At 43.4% G+C, this 20,212-nt stretch overlaps 1 long non-coding RNA gene across 3 annotated transcripts in view; it reads right to left on the reverse strand.

The window, feature by feature from the left end:
• The window catches only part of LOC101902145 (uncharacterized), a 29,072-nt gene continuing 8,860 nt past the window's right edge, over positions 1–20,212 (reverse strand). The window contains exons 3-4 of one of the 3 annotated variants that reach the window (XR_009493342.1): positions 13,426–13,575; positions 1–2,410 (exon numbers count right to left, since the gene is read on the reverse strand). This is a non-coding gene — a long non-coding RNA (uncharacterized lncRNA). Of the gene's footprint in view, positions 2,411–9,742; positions 10,539–11,944; positions 12,868–13,425; positions 13,576–20,212 lie in introns of those variants that run through there. The other 2 variants (XR_009493343.1, XR_816450.4) reach the window with 2 other exon arrangements.

Consider the following 20,212-nt stretch of genomic DNA (forward strand, 5'->3'; position numbering starts at 1 on the left):
TAAAATTTCATTTTTATTGGATAGATTAGGCATCCTCTTGTCCAACCCACCCATTTCACAGATGAGAAAACCAAGGCACAGAGATTTTGGGCATGTCTTCCCCAAGATGCAGGAACAGTGGCATCAGTAGTAAAAGTCAACGCAGTGGCTGATGTTTAGAGAACTCGGACCTGCGGGACCTTGCTCTAAGCAGCTTAGCTGCACACCTCGCTTAATCCATAGCATACCTCCAAGGTAGGTAGTCTACTGATGCCCATTTTGAGGCCAGGAAGCCAGAAAGTTGAGCAGCTTGCTCAAGTTCACAAGGGAAAAGGGACAACTGATGCAGTCAGCACTTTGGAACTGATCTCACCGGGTACTAGTGCTAATGGAGAGAACACAGGATTTCCAATCAAAGGACACGCATTGAATTCTGGCTCCACCTCAGTCATCATGTGACCTCCGGTGAGTTGCCTAACCTTGCTGATCCTCTGTATCCTCACCAGTACAAAGAGGATAATAATTCCTATCTTACAGGACTTCTGTGGGGATTAAATAAGATTATATGTGTCAAATTCCTGGCACCTAGTACATGCTCAGTCAACACTGGTCCCCTCCCCATCTCCTTCCTTCCAGAAGCCTTGATCCCACCTTCTACGGTCCTGTGGCTGCAACTCCTCCCCTCAGCCACGTCTCCTCCCTTGGACACTGTTCCTCCAGGCTCTGCTGTTCAGCCCTGGAAGTAACTGTAGGGTAGGCGGAGTGGAGGGGGAGTGCGAGGGGAATTGGGCTTTCTGGGTGGCAGGACAAAGCTGCTCACCTGCTTCGACTTCCCAGGTGGTTCAGTGGTCAAGAATCTGCCTGCCAATGCAGGAGACCTGGGTTCAATCCCTCGGGGTCAGGAAGATCTCCTCGAGAAGGAAATGGCAACCCACTCCAGCATTCTGGCATGGAAAATTCCATGGACAGAGGAGACGGTGGGCTACAGTCCATGGGGTCTCAAATTGCTGGACACAAGTGACTGATTGAACATGAACACTTAGGGGGAAGTGCAGAAAGATCCATAAGTGGACCAGCAGAAAGACACAAGGGGAACCTCCCTAATGCTCCATGGACTCACCCCTCCCCAGCCCAAGCCCTTGACTTCCTGGGTTTCTGGGTTTCTTGAGGTCCTTATCCTTTGCACACACTTCCACCTCCCACCCCACCCTCCTGCCCCACCATCCTGTCCCACACACTGCCTTCACTCAAACTGTCTTATATGCCAAGTTGTGCTGCTTAATTATTCAATAGGAAGCCTCCAAAAATATGTCTAGGGAGACTGGTTGGGAGGGGTCAAGAAATTATATCAAGAACTTTGCTCAAACAAGGCTGCTTGAGATGGAGAGAGAAGATACATGTATTCTTCCCTGGCTAGGAGATGGGATAGGATGAACAATTCCTCCCTGTACATTTTAAGTGTTTAACAGCTTCTTGGGCTCTCAGTTGCAAAGTACTATCCTCCACCCACTCAAGTGCCAGATAGTTTGAAATTCATTCGCTGGGTTACCAAGTCCCTCTGAAGGACAGGTTACTTAGGTAAACCAAATGGTAATAAATCTGCATGTTATAGACCCTGTTTCCATCAGGTTTAACTGATGATGAAGGAGGACTCAGAGAAGACATCACAGGGATGGGACTGAGCTTTCTGAAAGCGCCCACTGTGTACAAGACACTGGGCTAGACTTTGTGCTTGCTTTTTCTTACTCTTTCCCACAACCTAGGAAGCTGATGACACTGAAGCACCCAGCCAGTCAGTCCTGGGCTGTGGTCAGCCTCATTTCCCAGCTGTGGACCCAAGACACACTAACCTCTCCCAGCCTTGATGTCCATATTGAAAAGCAGGGACGACAGCACCTATCTTCTGAAGGAGCTCCGGGGATAAAGACTGGAGGGCAGGTACCATCCTGACCTAGGGCTGATGCTTGGGACTGGCTGGGGCTCAGCAGAGAGGCCAGGGAAGTCTGGGGAGGGCTCACCTGGGCCCAGCTCTGAAGCTATCGATTGTGTATTGATGCATCGAGTTGAGTTTCACGCTGCCGAAAACAAGTGTGAGCTGTTCAGCTGAGCCTGGAGTGCTTGGGAGAGTGTGAGAGAGCCATGCGGCAGAGGTTAGAGTGGCCTACGGCTGCCAGGTCCAGCTCACGGGCCTCTCTGCAAGTGACATGCTGGACCCGGTGATCGCTACAGTTCCTTCCCGCCCAGCAGAGAACCCTGTGTTCCAAAACGAATTCATTTATAGAATCTTAAGAGTCCCGTTCCGGCTTTTCACATATGACAGGCAGCTTAGGAGGTACAAGGAAGATTTCTCTCAAGCAATTTCAAAACAAAACAAAGCAAGCTGCAGGCGCTGCCTCGGCCTGGGGTGTTTTCCACTTCTTACCCTGTTCACCTGCATGGGGAACAAAAACAAGAAAAGTTTTTTTTTTTTTCTTCTCTTAAATAACACACACATTGTCTTTCTACCTGGCTTTCCCTTGGGCTGGGTGCCAGCAAGGTGGATAAGATCTTTAAGGAACTTTTATAATGTCACATACTTATGCAAATTGGCAAAGTGTTTATAGCAACAGGCACCACAACAGCGCCCTGAGGTTTCAATTAGTGAGAAAAGCAGGGCAATCTAAGCGGCTCCAGAGCATGGAGGGTGAGGTTGGATCTAGAACACTTGGGACTCTAGCTTGGCAGCTGCCCGGCCACACCACTCCATCTCCTGAGCCTGTCTATCTGTGTATGGAGATGATGTTGTCATTCCACGTGGAGTGCCCGACAGACCCCGGGCATGCTGGACACACACATGGAGTTGACTGTCCACCAATGCGACTCCGACTTCCATCACATTGACTCAGAGGCCTGTAAGCACTCCAGTCCAAAGGACCACTGGCCACACACCCACACGCACAGTGCCAGGCAGGACACTGTCCTTCCAGCTAGGGACAGGCAGGACACTGCACTTTCCTGCTGGACAGACCTGGAGGGAGGCCTGGGCCATGCCCCACTCTATCACTTAACTTGTTCTGTGACTCTGAGCAAGATACCAGCCTTGAGTCTTACTTTCCTCATTTATTAAAAAGACAGTAGACCCGTGGTTTGGTCATGCCTATGTGGCGTGCACCGGTCTTGCTGGGCTGCCTGGGAGTTAAATGTTGATAAGGTGGTGCTAGTGGTAAAGAACCTGCCTGCCGATATAGGAGACATAAGAGATGTGGGTTCAGTCTCTGGATCAGGAAGATCCTCTGGAGGAGGGCATGGCCACCCACTCCAGTATTCTTGCCTGACGAATCCCATGGACACAGGAGCCTGGTGGGCTACAGTCCATATGGTTTCAAAGAATTAGGCATGACTGAAGCAACTTAGTACTCAAGCACTAAAGAACCACCACTGTGCTTGACAAGTCATAAGCTTCAGTGTATCCTGTCACCATACCAGCATCATCTAGGATGAGTCCCAAGTTGTATTTGGGGAGAGGGATTAATAGGCAATATGTAGAAAATGGGTCTGGGATCAGATTCAGGAGTGAGGTGCCAAGCAACGGAGGAGCAGACATGGATGAGGTCTCCGGAACTTTCAGAGGGGGTTACAGGGCTCTGTTTCCAAATTGATTTGTCTTCAGAAGGCCCTCTCATTGTGTGCCATGTGGGGACCAGCAATCCATGAATCACCCCTGGGAAATCCTAACCATGGCCTGAATGGGAGAAGAGGAATCCCAAAAAGGAGCACCTGCAGACTTCCCTGCTGGTCCAGTGGCTAAGACTTCCCCTCCCAGTGCAGGGGACCTGGGTTCTATCCCTGGTCAGGGAACTAGATCTTGCATGCTGCAATTAAAGATCCCACATGCCGCAACTAGGACCTTGCACAGACAAAAAAATACTTATTTATTTCAATATTTAAAAAGGAGAGAGAGGTGAAGACATCTGAAGAAGAAGCAAAGATAAAGGATTCGGAGAGAAAAGACAAGGACACCCATGTACGCTGGAGCCATCTGGACCCCCCATGAGACATGGACACCCAGGGAGCTGCTGTTCACAGTAGCTCATTTTGAATCGCCATACAAACCTTTTGGGAAGCTGGGCTGGACTGTCCCCACTTCACAGATGCCCACAGTCAGGCACTGACAGGTTCAGCTGCAAGCCCAGGACCATGGGACTAGCAGGCGGTGTACCTGGGATGCGAGCCCAGTGTCTCAAAGTCAAGTTCTAGAGTGTCCTGTGTGAGTGAGAGGAAGACCGACGTGGATTCTAGCAGGCCGATCATTCAAACTCCACTTAGCCTGGGGCAGTTCGATCATTAAGATCACTTTGGGCTTCTTTTTGGCTTGAGATGTCACCTGATTGTTTTCACTTTGTAGCCTCTTTCCAATGTTTACATTTGGAATGTTGTAAAACTTTGCTCTGTTGAGAGGCATAATTGGAACCTTACCAAAAACACTGCAAATGAGTCTTAGATTTAGTTGAATCAAGTCCCCCCCTTCCTGTCTCTCTCTCTCTCTAACCCCAACACTACAAGGGCCTTGGGTACCGTCTTCTGGACTCAGGTTACCCTCCCAGGGCCCTATGACCTCACTGCAGAAATTGCTGAAGTCAGCCTGTTACCTTCACAGTCCTTAGAGAGAAGGGAAAAATCCCAGGGGCCTGTAAATACTGCAAGAAACAGCACCCCACCCAGCACTCTGTTTAGCTTGGATGAAAAACGTACGCGGTGACAACGCAAAGCGCCCTGGGCAGCGACAGGACCCAGCGATGTTCCTGTATCTCATCGCTGGTTGATTAATTACCAGGCTACATACATGGGCTGTGGAGTCAGGAGTGGTGCCGTGTGTGCTGTGGGATCGTTCTTCTCTCTGCTGCTGTGTGTGCAGAGCCAGGAATCTCTGCCTGCCAAGCGTGAGAGGTGCCAGCGATAAACACTCCAGCCAGGTGGTGGGGACCAATGAGGGACAGAGTGGAGGCCGCCTGTCACACCCGACCTTCTCAAAGCCGGCTCTCAGCACCTGGGGTGGTATGTGGAGGAAGGCCTTTCTCTTTTCTCTGTTTTGATGGCTGGCTTTTGGGTTTTGTTTTTGTTTTCCCTGGGAAACCAAAAGGCATGGCCTTCAGCCCCAGACTGCAAGAGTGGGGTCTCTTTCCCTCTTAACTCAGTCCCTCAAAGACCACTGATGAATGCTTTGTTGTGTACACAGCATTGGGGTGAGACCATGGAAGAAATGAGGTCTGAGGGCTTCTCACCAGGAGCTCACAGGCCAGCTGAGTGATGAGATCCTCCAACCAAGCAGAGGGGGGAAAGATAAGACAGGGTAACATCCCAGGGAGCTATAGTGGACATTGGTCATTTGTGTCAGCTCTGTGGGGGCATCACCCTTCCATGAGGCAGATGGTCCCAGAGGGGCTGGCCACCACCATCTCCTATGTCCTCACCCCTAGCAGAGGAGTAAATGAGGAAGCTACGCTTTTCTGCAGAGGATCTGCAGAGTAGGGACACAGAGCAAATAAACTGAGGTTCATAAGGGTTTAACTTCCTCCAGGTTACTGCGTGGGAGGACTGAGCCTTGAATCTAGGTTTGTCTGACTCTAAGCTTGTGCTCTTCCCCATGGTATCACTTTAACCTCCAGAAAACGAAAGAAACAAGGACTAAAGAAGCAGAATCCATCTTCTCTATCCACTCATCTGCTGATGGACACTTAAGTTTCTCCCATATCTTAGCAATTGTAAATAATACTACTATGAACATCAGGGTGCATGTTATCTTTTTGAAATAGGGTTTTTGTTTCTCAGATATGTACCCAGGTGTGAAACTGCTGGGTCATATGGTAGTTCCGGACTTCTCAGGTGGCACTAGTGATAAAGAAACTGCCTGCCAATGCAGGAGATGTAAGAGACTTGGGTTCGATCCCTAGGTCAGGAAGATCTCCTGGAGGAGGGCATGGCAACCCACTCCAGAATTCTTGTCTGGAGAATCCTACGGACAGAGAAGCCTGGCTGGCTACAGTATAGGATCCACAAAGAGCTGGACACGACTGAAGCAACTTAGCATGCACACATGCATGGTAGTTCTATTTTTAGTTTTTTGAGAAACCTCCATACTGTTCTCCATAGTGGCTGCACCAGTTTCCACTCCCACCAGCATGTATGAGGGTTTCCTTTTATCCACATCCTTATCAACATTTATTGTTTGTGATGGTTTTGATGATAGCCATTCTGACAGGTGTGTGGTGATATCTCACTGTGGCTTTGATTTGCTTTTCCCTGATGATTAGTGATGCCGAACATCTTCTCATGTGCCTGCTGGCTATCTGCATTTTCTCTTTGGAAAAATGTCTATTCGGCTCTTCTACCCATTTTTAATCAAGTTGTCTTCTTGACATTGAGCTGTTTATACATGTTGGATATTAATCCCTTATCAGTCAAGTCAATTTGCAAATATTTTCTCACATTCAATAGATTGTCCTTTCATTTTATCAATGGTTTCCTTGGCTATCAAAAGCTTTTAAGTTTAATTAGGTCCTACTTGTTTATTTTTGCTTTTATTTCCTTGGTATTTTCATAAGTATTGTACTGAGTCCACACACTCACACAAACACACACTGGAATACTACTCAGCCATAAGAACAATGACATTTTTGCATTTGCAGAAACATGGATAGACTTGAGGGCATTATGCTAAGTGCAGTAAGTCAGCCAAAGAAAGACAAATATTCTATGATCTCACTTATATGCAGAATCTAAATGATACAACAAGCTAGTGAATATAACAAAAAAGAGGCAGACTCACAGATTTGAGTACAGACTAGTAGTTACAATGGGAAGAGGGAAAGAGAGGTAACCTGGGGTAAGGAATTAAGAGGTACAAACTATTAGATATAAAATAAGCTACAAGGCTAAATTGTATAATATGTGGAATATAGTCAATGTTTTGTAATAACAATAAAAGGAATAAAAACTTTAAAAAATGCGAATCATTATGTTGTACATCTGTAACCTATAGTGCATACCAACTATACTAAAAATATTTAAATTTAATTTTAAAAAAGAAATGGAACCCAGAGCTTCCCATAGGAACTGCTCTGCAGAACTGCCAATGCCAAAAGATGACCTGGAATATGCTGTCATGAAACTTAGAGGGGCCAGAAATGATTTGAAAAAAAGGATCTAATCCAACCCTCAGCTCCTAATATTGAGCAATAGACTGAGGGTAGCAGCTGTGCTTTAGTTCACTTTTCTCCCCAGTGTCTAACGCTTGCTTATCCAACGGTCTAATACGATACCACTATTTCCTTGGAACAGCAGAGTGATTAAAAGCATGGGCTTTCAAGGTGCAAAGGTCTAGGTGTAAATATCTCCTTCATTGAAAAAAGGGAGCTTTTTACATGGAAATCATTGAAAAGGATCCCTTTCTCACACCTTCAAAAATCAATACTGAATAGATTAAGAATATAAATATCAAGGCAACATTTGAAAACTTTCAGAACTAGTGAGTATCTTAATAACCTTGGAATAGGAAAAGATTTCTTAGTCAAGACATAAACATTTCTAGTTATACAAGAAAAGATATATAAGTTTGACTATATTATAACTAAGAATTTCTATTTGTCCAAAGAGTCTCCAATGGGAGGGAACCCTCCTACACTATTGGTGGGAATGTAAACTGGTTTAGTCATTATGGAGAATAGCATGGAGGTTCCTTAAAGAACTAAAAATAGAGCTACCATATGACCCTGCCATCCTACCCTTGGCATGTATTAGGAGAAAAACATGATCTGAAAGGATACATGCACTCCAATGTTCATTGCAGCACTATTTACAATAGCCAAGACATGGAAGCAACCTAAATGTCCATCAACAAAGGTAAGATGTGGTACATATATACAATGGAATATTACTCAGCCATTAAAAAGAATGAAATAATGCCATTTGCAGCAACACGGATGGACCTAGAGAGTGTCATACTGATTGAAGTAAGTCAGACAGAGAAGGAGATATATCATATGACATCCCTTATAATATGTGTAATCTAAAAAGAAATTATGAACTTACAAAATAGACAGAGACTCACAGACTTAGAAACCGAACTTATACTTGCTGGGGGGAAGGGATACTTAGGGAGTTTGGGAAGATCATGTACACACTGATATATTCAAAATGGATAACCAACAAGGACCTATTTTATAGCATACGGAACTCTTACTCAATATTATATGGCAGCTTGGATGGGAGAGGTTTGGGGGGAGAGTGGATACATGTATTTGTATGGCTGAATCCCTTTGCTGTTCATCTGAAACTACCACAACACTGTTAATTGGCTATCAGTTCAACTCAGTCACTCAGTCGTGTCCAACTCTTTGTGACCCCATGGACTGCAGCATGCCAGGCTTCCCTGTCCATCACCAACTCCCAGAGTTTACCCAAACTCATGTCCATTGAGTCAGTGATGCCATCCAACCATCTCATCCTCTGTCATCCCCTTCTCCTCCCACTTTCAATCTTTCCCAGCATGAGGGTGTTTTCAAATGGGTTAGTTATACACATCAGGGGAGCAATGTATTGGAGTTTCAGCTTCAGCATCAGTCCTTCCAATGCATATTCAGGACTGATTTCCTTTAGGATGGAGTGGTTGGATCTCCTTGCTGTCCTAGGGACTCTCAAGGGTCTTCTTCAACACCACGGTTCAAAAGCATCAATTATTCACCGCTCAGCTTTCTTTATAGTTCAACTCTCACATCCATACATGACTACTGGAAAAACCATAGCTTTGACTAGATGGACCTTTGTTGGCAAAGTAATGTCTCTGTTTTTTAATATGCTGTCTAGGTTGGTCATAACTTTTCTTCCAAGTTTTTTTCCAGGCAAGAGTCTTTTGATTTCATGGCTGCAATCACCATCTGCAGTGATTTTGGAGCTCCCCAAAATAACATCTGTCACTGTTTCCACTGTTTCCCCATGTATTTCCCATGAAGTGATGGGACCAGATGCCATGATCTTAGTTTTCTGAATGTTGAGCTTTAAGCTAACTTTTTCATTCTCCTCTTTCACTTTTATCAAGAGGCTCTTTAGTTCTTCACTTTCTGCCATAAGGGTTGTGTCATCTGCATATTTGAGGTTATTGGTATTTCTCCTGGCAACCTTGATTCCAGCTTATGTTTCATCCAGTCCAGCATTTCTCATTATGTACTCTGCATATAAGTTAAATATGCAGGGTGACAATATACAGCTTTGATATACTCCTTTCTGGATTTGGAACCAGTCTGTTGTTCCATGTTCAGTTCTAACTGTTGCTTCTTGACCTGCATACAGATTTCTCAGGAGGCAGGTCATGTGGTCTAGTATTCCCATCTCTTGAAGAATTTTCCACAGTTTGTTGTGATCCACACAATCAAAGGCTTTGGCATAGTCAATATAGCAGAAGTAGATGTTTTTCTAATAGGCTATACCTCCAAACAAAAAAAAAGTTTAAAATTTGAAAAAAAAGTTAAAAAAAAATTTAAAAAGAGTCTTCAATGAAGGTAAAAATATAAGCTACAAACTTGAAGAAAATATCTGAAACATATACAGCCAACAGAAAAGCAGTTTCAAAAATATATAAAGCACTCCTACAATCAAGAAAAACCTCAGCTCAGCATAAACATGGGTAGAAACCATAAAGAAACATCTAATAGAACAAGAAATACGTATGGAACCAATCATTTCAGCCTGTAGACAGGGAGGAGCTAATGAAATATAATTAAGCAATATGTGGGGTTTGCTTCAAGTTTTAAATAAAAGTTGTTTCATATTTATTTTTAAAAAAGAAACACATGACCAACAAAGAGGCGCTCATCTCACTAATAATCAGGAAGAGATGGATGACATTTTGTCCCCATGAAATACTGGTTTACATCTATTTGATCGACAAATCTAAGAAGTCTGACAATACCAAGGTGTTGGATGTGGAGAGGGTCTCATACACATAGCTGGTGGAAGCTGAAAAACCATGTAATGTTATCTTGGAAAGTTGAATGCCTGCATACCCAGCAAATTTAATCAGTATATATTCAATTTCTGTGGGGCTTCTCAGGTGATGTAATAGTCAAGAATCTGCCTGCCAATGCAGAAGACACAGGAAACACAGGTTCGATCCCCGGGTGGAGAAGATCCCCTGGAGGAGGAAATAGCAACACAATCCCGTACTCTTGCCTGGACAGTCCCATGGACAGAAGAGCCTGGTGGGCTGTGGTCCATCGGGTTGCTAGGAGTTGGACACGACTGAGCAACTTCACTTTCACTTTTCACTTTCATGCATTGGAGAAGGAAATGACAACCCACTCCAGTGTTCTTGCCTGGAGAATCCCAGGGATGGGGAAGCCTGGTGGGCTGCCATCTATGGGGTCGCACAGAGTCGGACATGACTGAGGTGACTTAGCAGCAGCAGCAGCCAGTATTCTTGCCTGAAAAATTCCATGGACGGAGGAGCCTGGTGGGCTACTGTCCAAGAGGTCGTAAAGAGTCGGACGTGCCTGAACAGCTGAGCACTCACGCACGCACACCGATTTCTGTAAGGATATACCCAAGAGAAAATTTAGCATGTGTAAAGGAGACAATATACAAACAATAATAACAATTGAATGTATTAAATTACCAAAACACTGGAAACAATCTCAAAACCCACTGAAAAAAGAGTGCATAATGAAATCATAGTGTATTTAGAAAATGCAACGTTCTATGACATGAAAACCAAAGGGCCACTGAGGCACTCCTCTGCATGGATGAATCCATGTTGAATGAAAAATCCTAGTCCCAGAAGACCACATACAACCTGAGAGACTTTTTATAAAGTTCAAAAACTATGGAGAAGCAAATCTAAAACTAAGCCAAGCTAAATATGCCATTGAGGCATGCATATTGCTATTTTTTTTTAGAAAAAGGCAAGGAAATGGTAAGCACAGTATTCAGAGTGTGAGCTAAGCCATTTCAGTTGTGCCCAACTCTGTGTGACCCTATAGACTGTAGTCCACCAGGTATTGTCAATGGGATTCTCCAGGCAAGAATACTGGAGTGGGTTCCTCCTCCAGGGAATCTTCAATACCTAGGGACTGAACCTTTGTCTCCTGCATTGCAGGCAGACGTCTTTACTGCTGAGCCATCAGGGAAGTCCCACAGTATTCAGGTTAATGCTTATCTCTGGGGAGGAGTCAGGGATGTGAAAGAAGAGAACAAAAAGGGAGCTGGATGTTGTTGGTGACATTCTAAACTTGCTTTGGGGTGGGGGGCATCAGACGTATTTATTGTATTATTCAGCATGCATACATGCATAAAATAAAGTAGAATAAAAGATGGCCTTTAGTGGATCAAAGGAGATTATGTACCATGAACCAAAGATTATGATTAATCCAATTTTGTGAAACTAAGATCCAGTCAATCAATCAATAGGAAATCCTGGGTCCATTACATGCTACTTAAATGGGCCAGATTAAGTTGCTTTAATACATCTTAATATCAGTCTTCTTGACTGTGGAATAAAACCATGAGCTATTATAAAGATTAACTGAGCAATAAATGGGCACTAATATATTTTTAAAAACAGCTTTACTGAGACATAACTCACATCCCATACAATTTACCCATTTGAAGTTGACAATTTAGTGGTTTTTAGTGTATTCAGAGTTGTGTAACCATCACCACAATCAGTTTAAGAACCTTTTAATCACTCCAAAAAGAAACCCTGTACCTGTTAGCAGTCACTTCCCTTCCGGACTTCTCATGTCCTGCTACCCAGCCCTGGGCAACCATGAATCCACTTTCTGTCTCTGTGGATTTGTCTGGTCAGGACATTTCATATACAGGTAAATGCAACCATATAATATGTGGTCTTTTGCAATGGGAACCAATTTTTTTCTCTCTTTCCCTAGAGCAGAAATTATTACAATAGAGCTGTGTGAATGCTTGTTGGCTGTTTGTATTCATATCAGCTGTAATCAGGACCATCTAACATAGTTTTCTTTTAAACAACTGACTACTATCTACCATCAAAACACTGCAATACATTGTCTTATTCATACAAGTCTAACAACACCCTGTGAAGCAGGCATACAGAAGCCAAGCTACTTAGTCACATGAGCAGTTACTGGTTTAAAGCAGTAATCCATACACAGCTCTACCTCTAGAATCTAGAATTTTAATCACTACCTGATTTGTTGTGTTGTTCAGTTGCTAACTGTGTTCAACTCTTTTTCAATCCCATGGACTGCAGCACACTAGGTTTCTCTGTTCTCCACTATCTCCCAGAGTTTGCTCAAACTCATGTCTATTGAGTCAATGATGTTATCTAACCATCTCATCCTCTGCCCTCAATCTTTCCCAGCATCAGAGTCTTTGCCAACAAGTCTCTCCAGATCAGGTGGCCAAAGTATTGGAGCTTCAGCTTCAGCATCAGTCCTTCCAATGAGTGTTCAGGGTTGCTTTCCTTTAGGACTGACTGGTTTGATCTCCTTGCAGTCCAAGAGACTCTCAAGAGTCTTCTCCAGCACCACAATTCAAAAGCATCAATTCTTCAGCATTCAGCCTTCTTTATGGTCCAACTCTCACATCCACATGATGACTGGAAAAACCATTGCTTTGACTATGCTATGACACATGCTTTGACATAGCTATGCCATATGACATATGCTTTGACATAGCTATGACATATGACATATACTTTGACATAGCTATGACCACCTGATAATGCCTCTGTATATGATGAAATGCTATTCTTATTTTTTATAGTCAGGAAGGGTGTGTAATCAGTTTCATTTTAATATGACGACTTTTATTTTTCCTGGTGAAGCTGAGTTGCAGTTTTCACAGGGATGGAGTAGTGGTAAGGGTTTGGGTATTCTTTGCCTGAAATAAAATCAATCCAGTATTAACCACAAAGACCTACTGTACAGCACAGGGAACTCTGCTCACATGATGCAGGAGCCTGGATGGGAAGGAGTTTGAGGGAGAATGGATACACGTATAAGTATGGCTGAGCGCCTTTGCTGTCCACATGAAACTATCACAACATTGTTAACTGGCATCAGTTCAGTTCAGTTCAGTCGCTCAGTCGTGTCCGACTCTGCGACCCCATGAATCGCAGCACGCCAGGCCTCCCTGTCCATCACCAACTCCCGGAGTTCACCCAAACTCATGTCCATCAAGTCGGTGATACCATCCAGCCATCTCATCCTCTGTCATCCCCTTCTCCTCCTGCCTCCAATCCCTCCCAGCATCAGAGTCTTTTCCAATGAGTCAACTCTTCGCATGAGGTGGCCAAAGTACTGGAGTTTCAGCTTTAGCATCATTCCTTCCAAAGAACACCCAGGACTGGTCTCCTTTATAATACTCCAACTTAAAGAAAAAGTTGTTTTTTTTTAAAGTCATCCAATAGCTAACCTATTTTTCTCTAAAAAAACTTACCTGTGGGAAGAGTGGCAATTATCACTCAGGAAAACATGTGCCAATGGATGAGTAGGAGGTTGTTGACTTAAAGGGTTGGTTGGTGAAACAGAGAGCTTGCTAAGTCCTGAATTACTGCTGTTAAGGATGTACCTTCCTGTTCTGATGTTCCTGTGGGTCAGAGAAACAGGAGCTAGTGTTTTGTGGGCATTGGGACAGATTTTCTCAGAGTGTCTGGCAGCTATCACTGAGTCGGGGGGACCGATGAAACCTAATTTAACATGTATGTTTAAACTATTATGCATATTGTTACTCTATTAGGCCTTGGAGATTCCACAATTTCTTTTTAAAAATTTATTTATTTTTAATTGGAGGATAACTGCTTTACAACATTGTGTTGGTTTACACTAGTTTTACAAAGCAGGGAACGCTGTATTTACTTTGATTATACATTGATTTGAAGGAGGGGATGCTGCTTTTGGAAGTGTACTTTCCCACAGAAAGACAAAATTCATGGCCCCTTCTTCCCTCTTTAGCCTCAAGGGAGCTTAACAGAGACTGATTAAGCAAGGAAAGCCATCAAAGCTTCAAAGCTCAGAAATCCCTGGGCTTGAGTTGAGTTTTAGGTGAAGGGTTCATGTTGGTGTCAAACCAGTTTCTGCCATCTCGTCACTGTGCATACTGACAGCCAGGGGACATGCACTCAGGTCTGAGATCCGAGGAAAGAAACACCTGGCTGCAATTACCTGCAACTATATGGTTAACTTTTTTAAAAATCAATTTTTAATGGAGTATAGTTGCTTTACAATGTTGCATTAGTTTCTGCTGTAGAGCAAAGTGAATCAGCTACATGTATACGACTGAGTGACTTCACTTTCACTTTTCACTTTCATGCATTGGAGAAGGAAATGGTAACCCACTCCAGTGTTCTTGCCTGGAGAATCCCAGGGACGGGGGAGCCTGGTGGGCTGCCGTCTATGGGGTCATGCAGAGTTGGACACGACTGAAGCGACTTAGCAGTAGCAGTATACATATATCCTTTTTTTTTAAAAGGGAGATCAAGATGGCAGAATAGAAGGATATGAGCTCATCTGCTCCTTCGAGAACACCAAAATCACAACTAGCTGTTGGACAACCATCAATAGGAGGATGTTGAAATCTACCCAAAAAAAGATACCCCACATCCAAGGACAAAGGAGAAGCCACAACAAGATGGTAGGAGGGGCACAACTGAGGTCACCATAAAGCACTGAGTAGAATTTCCTGTGCTATATAGTCAGTTCTCATTAGTTATCTGTTTTATACATAATGACTGAGTGACTAGCAGACACACATACAGTACATATATATGTCAATCCCAATCTCCCAATTCATCCCACCCACTCCCCCACTTCTCTCTTTGGGATCCATATGTTTGTTCTCTACATCTGTGTCTCCATTTCTGCTTTGAAAATAAGTTCATCTGTATATTCAGTGGATATTACTCAGCCATAAAAAGGAATGAAACTGTGCCAATTGCAGAGACGTGGATGAACCTAGAGACTGTCATACTGAGTGAAGTAAGTCAGAAAGAGAAAAACAAAAATCATATATTAACACATAGATGTGGAATCTAGAAAAATGGTATAGATAAACTGAGGATTTTCATGTAGATCTGACTGACCCCAAAGCTCATTATTATTTTTCTTACTACACTACCAAGAATGAGGGGCTTCCCCAGTGCCTCAGCTGGTAAAGTGCCGGGAGCCAGCGTGAGGAACTCCGCCCGTGGCAAAGGTCATGAGGAAGAAGGTTCGGCATACGCAAAGGCAGGATCAAGCCTCAGGAGTCCCCCTGGAAATTCTCGAGCATCTACCCCCAAAACCAGAGTCTGCCTACTTTACTGCTTTGTGCTCTCACCTACACTTCTGACTTTACGGGGGGCTGTCCCCCACCACCATCTCTCTCTCTAAAAAAGAGTTAACTTACAGCTCCAGTTAATAAAATTCCTGGGTGTGACAAGACTGTTTCGACCTACAAACTCCTTTGGAAGTCCTCTAGCCTGCCTGAATAGGTTCTTCCGGCCACATGTGATTGTTCAGAGCCTCCCAACTGTGAGAGGCATGAGATGTTCTAAACTGTCTAAATACAGATTTCTTTGAGCAGTTAAAAGATTGATTAGAAATTGTATTGGTGAAGGGTTTTTCACTTGTTGGGCCAATGTTTGCTGCTAAATTTCCATATCCCTTACCTACGGTGTCCCTGGCAGTGTACTGATTAATATAATTGGTGTATAGAAATGTAAGTAGTAGCTTTAATGTTTGTAACCTTGGACCCTTGAGTTAATTCTTTTCTTGTTATAGCCCACCACACCTTTGCCCTATAGGAATGCAACTTTATCTAATGCTTTTGGAGGGTGGCACCTGACTTTAGAATAATCACCTTTAGAGAAAAAGAAGTTTTCTGAAGAAAGGATCTTAAAATGTTAACAGGCATCTTGGCCAGAAGATGATGTAAATCACCTAAACTTTTGCATATGATAAGTTTGAAAGCCTGGCTTCGATTAGGATCAAGGACTGCTGTCCTTGCATGACTCTACCCCTTCCCCCATTATCCTCTATGCACAACTTAAGGTATAAAACTACTTTGGAAAATAAAGTGCGAGTTTTGTTCACCAAAACTTGATCTCCCCATGTAGTTCTTTCTCTCACCTTCTGGCTGAATTTCCATCTGGGGCATGGAGGCTTGTCAAGCCTACTAATTTTGCCTGGGCTTCTAAGATCTGACCGGGGAGGCCTTAGTGTCTCCTCTCCTTCGGGAGAATGGGAGGATGCCTGCATCCTATGTAGGTGATGCAAATTCCTTATTTTGGAATTTTATTAGCTTTCCACGTAAACCAAGTTATTCAGCCTCTTTTCTCCACTGAGTTTCCTCACTGAGCTATCCTTATTTAACCACTCTTTATATCCTTAATTAACATTTAATTAAGCAATTGTTTCCTGATCCTCGCGGCCAACGTCCCCGCTTCGAATTCCCTGGATCCACCTGGGCTGGATCTCAGCAATAAAGAACATGCCTGCCAATGCAGGAGACTCAAGAGATAAGGGTTCAATCCCTGGGTCAGGAAGATCCCCTGGGGAAGGAAATGGCAACCCATTCCAGTATTCTTGCCTGGAAAATTCCATGGACAGAGGAGTCCAGCAGGCTACAGTCCATGGGGTGGCAAAGAGCCAGACATGACTGAGCACAAATGCATGCATGCACAAAGAAGGAAAGAAGAAAGTGATGCCTATTTGTGTGTTGTTATTAAGAAGGAAAACCATGTGCCTTGTCATGAGAAAAAATATCATTCCTAGTCAATGATTCCTGACTCTAACATGAGTCAGCCATTTCCATGTTAATGTTATTATCTATGGTAATAATAATGTGGGTTACTATTATATTCTTCTAGAAATCATCTCAAGTTTGTAAAACATGATCAGACATCTGTATGGGTTCTCACTATATATAGTGTTAAATGGAGAGAAGTCTTCTGGTGTCTGTTTTGTCATACTTAGAAGAACATTCTGTGTATAAAGGCCAGAAATATGACCCTTAAAGACGATTTAAATACTCCATGATGCAACATGCTTACTAATTGATTACTGTATAAGAGTATGAACATTATTATGCCTCCTCTGGCAGTGATAAATCACTTCACCATACAACCACCAGGTTATATTATAATACATGAATCAGGCATTATGGCTAGATGTCAGTTTTCTAGAAAAGAGGTGACATGACATGATAGGTAGGCATCCAATATAAAATGGCAGGTGGTCTCCCTGGTATGCTAAATACCAGAGAGACTAGACATCTGCACAAGATGTTGATACAAAAATGAACATGTGTATGTGCTAAGTTGCTTCAGTCAGTCTGATTCTTTGCGACACTTTGGGCCATAGCCCACCAGGCTCCTCTGTCCTTGGGATTCTCCAGACAAGAGTACTGGAGTGGGTAGCCATTCCCTTCTCCAGGGGATTTTCCCAACCCAGGGATTGAGCACACATCTCTTACATCGTCTGCATTGCAGATGGGTTCTTTATCACTAGGCACCACCTTGGAAGCCCCCAAATGAACATATCCCTCACCATTTAGTGAAAGACAGAGGCAGAACTGGGGTGACAGGGCTAATGGGGAAAAGATGAAAATAGCCTTTCTAAATCTCCTCTCCTGGCTCCAAGTTAAGCTCTCAAAAATGCACATCGATGTCCCCTCATAGTTCCTTAGCTAACTAATAAGTACATTTCATTTTTAAAAAACCACCTTAACCTGTATTTTCCTCCATCTAGTGCACTGTCTCTCTGATCACCTTCCCAACAAAATTCTTTGAGAGTTGTTCATATGAACTTCTTTTCCCCAGTTCTCTCTCAAACCACTGAAACAGCTCTGAGTACGATCACCAGTGACCTCTGAGCTGCCACATGTAATGTTCAATCCCGGGTTCTTGACCTCCCAGTTATACTTGACAGTGAGCCATCCTCTCCTCCAAGAAACACTTTCTCCACTTCACTTCTAGAACATAAGCGTTACCATTGCACTTGCTGATCTTTTGCAATTGCCTCTGCAACTTCCTAATTTCTTTGACCTCTAGAAACTAGAGACCCCCAAGTTTCAGTCTTTGGAGTGCTTTTGTTCTGCAGATGACTTTGTCAGTCCTTCCTGTTTAAATACAATCTATGTATCAACAACCCCACATTCATATCTCCAAGTCTGACCACTCCCTGAATGCCAGACCGGCTTACCTTCTGCCCACTCTACATCTCCACTTGAATATCCAATAGGCAGTTCAAGCCTTACTTGTCCCAAACTGAATGTCTAATCTCCCCAACCCCCCTAAACCTGCTTCACTCATCATCTTTGTCTCAGGTGATGCAACTCCATTCTCCTGATTGTTCGAACCAAATACCTTAGTGCCATCCTTGACTCTTCCATGTCTCCCATATGTCTTAGGAAATCCTGTTGGCTTTACCATAAAAATGTTTCAAGACACTAAGTGCCCCCTCAGCATTTCATGGCTGTTGCCCCACTGAAGCCATGACTGTCTTTAGCTTGGATTACTGATGTTGCCTTCTTGCTGATCTGCCTGCTTCCTCCCTTGTTCCCTATAGCCTGTCCTCTATTACGGCAGCCAGAACCATCCTATGAAAGCCTGAGTCCAATTATGTCACCCCTCCATTTAAAAACATCCAACAGGACTTCCCTGGTGGTCCAGTGTTTAAGAATCCACCTGCCAGTGTAGGTGACATGGGTTCAATCCCTCATCTGGGAAGATTCCGGGACAGTTAAGCCCATGTACCACAGCTACTGAGCCCGCACTCTAGAGCCTGTGCTCCCCAACAAGAGAAGCCACTGCAGTAAGAAGCCTATGCACCACAATGAAGAGTAGCCCCTGCTCGCCACAACTTCTAGAAAAAGCCCATGCGCAGCAACCAAGACCCAAAACACCCAAATAAATAAATTTTAAAAATCTGACAACTTCTCAATTAAAGTCGAGTCCTTACAGGGGTCAAGAAGACCCTATGTGACCTGTCCCCCATCACCCTTCTCAGCTTCTTGTCTCCTACAACCCCATCCACTCACTCATCTCCAGTTCCACCAGCCTCCTTTCCTCTCATAAACATGTCATACTCACATCTGCCTCAGAGACTTTGCACTTACTGTTTCTTCTGCCTGCAGTGCTCAATATTCACCTGGCTCATTCCCTGACTTTATTAAGGTCCCTGCTTACATGCTGCTGCCTCAGGGAGCCTTCCTGACCCCACTCCTTTGTTCCTTGTCCTCTTAACTGACTTTATTTTTCTTCCTTGCATGTATCACCAGCTGATATTTTCTGTTATCTGTGTGGTCTGTCTGCCCTGGTTTCCCTTCGGTCCCTACGAAGGCTGGAATTTTGAATATTGTATCCCAAATGCTAGAAGAGTCACTGATGCCTAGTAAGTGCTTAATACATATTTACTGAATGAATGCTTTACTTCCTGGAGAGAGTGAATCTTAAAGACCAGGTAAAAATTAACCAGGCAGGTGAGAATGGAAGAGGATTCTAAGCAAAGAAGGTAGCAACTTGAGGCCACAGTGGTCTCAGAATGTGGCAGAGTAATTATAAGCAGTTCTAAATAAGTCTGTAGGAGCCTCCCCATTAATACTCATGTCTTTTCCATCTAAGGAGTACCTTAACAGTTTTCAAAATTGTTTTCTTTTTCACATACACATAGGAGTTAACTTTTAAATTGATTAAAAACTTCTAAATGATCTTATTTAATCAGTATAGATTTTAGTAAGAAAACATGATGAAACAATAAGAAAATATTTTATCAGAGTTAATTTGGCAACAATTTTTCTTCTTTAGTTTTACAAAAAATAATAGGCCTCATGATGGCATTTTAGGTTTAATAAGGAAGGTACTAATTGAGAAATCATATTAATATTTACAGTCAGGGAACACGGGTTTGGCTTTAACCTAGTCATAAAATAGATACTGAGGACCTAATTATACTGTAATAAACCAAATGGGATATTCTATGTAGAGAGAACCGGACATTATAAAAGTATTGCTTTTGATAGTGAAAGTCATCTCTTACATTTGATGTACTTTGAAGCTTTTAAAATAAAATATAACTTGGCTTTTAAACTCAGTAAAGAGATTTCTGTCTCACTGGAAAAGAAAAAAATACTCATATCCTTCCAAGGGTTCCTGTAAAGCAGGCCTGCTTCATCCCAGGGTTATCAGGCCAGTGCTCAACTTCTTAAGAGTTCCTTGGACTGCAAGGAGATCAAACCAGTCAATCCT

This window comes from Bos taurus, chromosome 29, assembly GCF_002263795.3.
Source record: "Bos taurus isolate L1 Dominette 01449 registration number 42190680 breed Hereford chromosome 29, ARS-UCD2.0, whole genome shotgun sequence".
Lineage (NCBI taxonomy): Eukaryota > Metazoa > Chordata > Mammalia > Artiodactyla > Bovidae > Bos > Bos taurus.